Source organism: Penaeus vannamei, chromosome 25 (assembly GCF_042767895.1).
Source record: "Penaeus vannamei isolate JL-2024 chromosome 25, ASM4276789v1, whole genome shotgun sequence".
In the NCBI taxonomy this organism is placed as follows: Eukaryota; Metazoa; Arthropoda; class Malacostraca; order Decapoda; family Penaeidae; genus Penaeus; species Penaeus vannamei.
Window position 1 is genome coordinate 27,825,399 of NC_091573.1, and position 2,500 is coordinate 27,827,898.

The 2,500-nt window shown below is 31.0% G+C and overlaps 1 protein-coding gene across 1 annotated transcript in view; it reads left to right on the forward strand.

The window, feature by feature from the left end:
- subdued (anoctamin 1) overlaps positions 1-2,500 on the forward strand; it is a gene marked incomplete at its 5' end in the record, with an annotated part of 41,224 nt that overhangs the window by 33,619 nt on the left and 5,105 nt on the right. Inside the window, 1 exon segment of the mRNA XM_070139364.1 lies at positions 1-2,500. This exon segment is cut by the window's left edge and continues 572 nt beyond it; it is cut by the window's right edge and continues 5,105 nt beyond it.

Sequence of the window (2,500 nt, forward strand, 5' to 3'; positions counted from 1 at the left end):
GGTTGTATGTATAAATTGTATGGACTTGCAGATATTATTTGCAGTTTATGTTTCTGTCTGTTAAGAGGAGAGTCGATGGTACAGTAATGCGTTAAAGGAATTTTGATATATATGTGCCACATTTCTGGGTAACATCTTTAGTGTTACATTATTTTATTTTTTTATCAAAAAAGGATATTGCTACATGCTTTGATGATCTGGTCAGTCTGTTAAAATGATGTTATTGAATACTAATATGTAATTGGTTTCACAAAAGTTTATGTAAATGATTTTGATAAGACATTTATTTTTTAGTCATGTAAACACTTTTCTAAATGTCAACTGTGTCTTTGTTTCTAGAAGCTAATTGCTAGTCAATCTGGAGGTAATTTTTTATATTGTTGACTAACATTATTCAAAGGAAAGATCATTTCTATCTTTTAACCATAAATGCATATCTCTTTATATATATTTCTCAGCCCTTTCCTTTCCTCTCCTTTCTCAAAAGTTTTTCCACCTAACATTTTCTCAGAAGCTCATAAGATTTAAAAAGATTATGGACACGTTTGTCTGGAGAAAAGAAGGCCTGCCTTGGAAGCTTTGCATTTAGTGTTAAAATTTAAACTTTTAGCTTCTAAATCCTTCTTTAGGATAATGTTTAATTTCTTTTTCTTTGTCACCCTGGTAATTCTGGAGGGACACTTGGAAATTAAATGGTTTATCAATGCATTCTCAGACATGGAATTATCCAGTCAGAATTCAGGTGAATGTAAGGGACATGTCCAAATAGGAACATGTTTACTAAGCCATAGGAAGATGCAGTAATGTGTTCAGTTTGTTTTTACCCAATATTAGACTCCAGCAGCTGACGCTTGAATTCCCTCACAGCTGGGAGGGGCATGGCCAGCTAGGAACCGAGGACCTTGCAGTTGCAAAGCCAGTGTTCTACAGCCAAGGTACACTATCTCTACAAAATTATTAGTGGAATAGTTGCAATGAATTGATAATTAGGAGTAGTTTAAGCAAGATTAGTATAATTATCCCCAACACTTTCCTGTTAATGTGCCTTAAGTTGTTTGAGTTTTCCCTCCTGAATAAAAATAAGCATATTGTAAATCATTAGTTTATGTGGAGACTGAAACGAAACGATTGTTGATTGTGAGATTTTGTCCAAAAGGAGGATCTAGTTGTTTGTTGTTTGGAGGAAAGTTTTTTGGCTTTGTATCTTAAATGTTGCATGAAGAGTTTTTTAAAATCTTATACCAACCTTAAAGGAAAAAAAGAGAGGTCAAGGTATATTTTTTGATGTTGCAGTTATCAGAGAGCACTTAGTTAGTATATGTATGACAAAGTTCTAGAATATAGCTTAGTCAAAAAATGGTTTGGACCATTAATAATTGAAGTGGAACAAGATCTGCTGGGTATTTCTCATGCGTGAAGAAGCAATTGGCAATTGTTTCCATGTTTGGGTTTGTTGGATGTTTATTCAATTTTATAGACCTTTCAGCACATTGATATAATAATTTTTTTTCTATGAATACAGATGTTTCATGGCATTCTTTTTATTAGTTTTAATTTTAACATGGATTTAGATTATGATATAGGTAGGAAGATTATCCTCTCCTGTGTTTTATAAAATTCACAAAATTAGTATTTTCTAGTTCTTGCAGATTACTTGTGTCTTTGCATTGTTCTTGAATTTTCTCAGGGTGTCTTATCCTAGCCAATGTGGCAATTGATTTTCGGTTGAGAAGTCAGAGGAAAAAAATATATTTCAGAAGATGAAATGGATTAATGTTAGTTGCTCTTATAGGCTAGAATGATTAAAAGAACATTTTATATGAGGAAGGATAGGTTTCGTTAATTGTATAGATTTTGCAATTTTTTTACATATATATTCACAAACTGATGCAAGTGTGTGAGGGTAGGAATTTTAGCATCGGCTTAATGTGAAGTTCGACCATACCTGGAAAAAAAAAATTATTATTATTATTTCATTTCTCCTCCCCTTCCCCTACTTTTATCATTACTTTTATCTTCTGTTTTCAAGCTCACATTGACTTACTTGAGCAAAATAAGCCTGGGCCAAGTAATTCACAGAACTACTAAGAACTTTTTAAATCACATTCACTATATGAAGAGAAATCACTACATGCCTTTCCAGCTCATTTCTTTAGTGATATTTCAGAGCATGATGAGGAAGGTCCTTTGTAGAAATATTACAAAGAGAAAGGAAGTGAGAAAAAAAAATGGGTAGAGATTATTTTGGAAGACATATACACTATTTTTTTTTTAACAGATGGTGTGACTGGTATTGGAAGGGTCAATCTAATGAGGAATTTTTGAAATTTATAATTGTTATTATCAGTATCATTGATATTGATATTATTGTCAGAAAAGCATTTGTGTAACTTTCTTTTTCCATATTTGATATATGTTTATTATTATTATTGTTATTATTATTATTATTATTATTATTATTATTATTATTATTATTATTATTATTATTATTATTATCTCT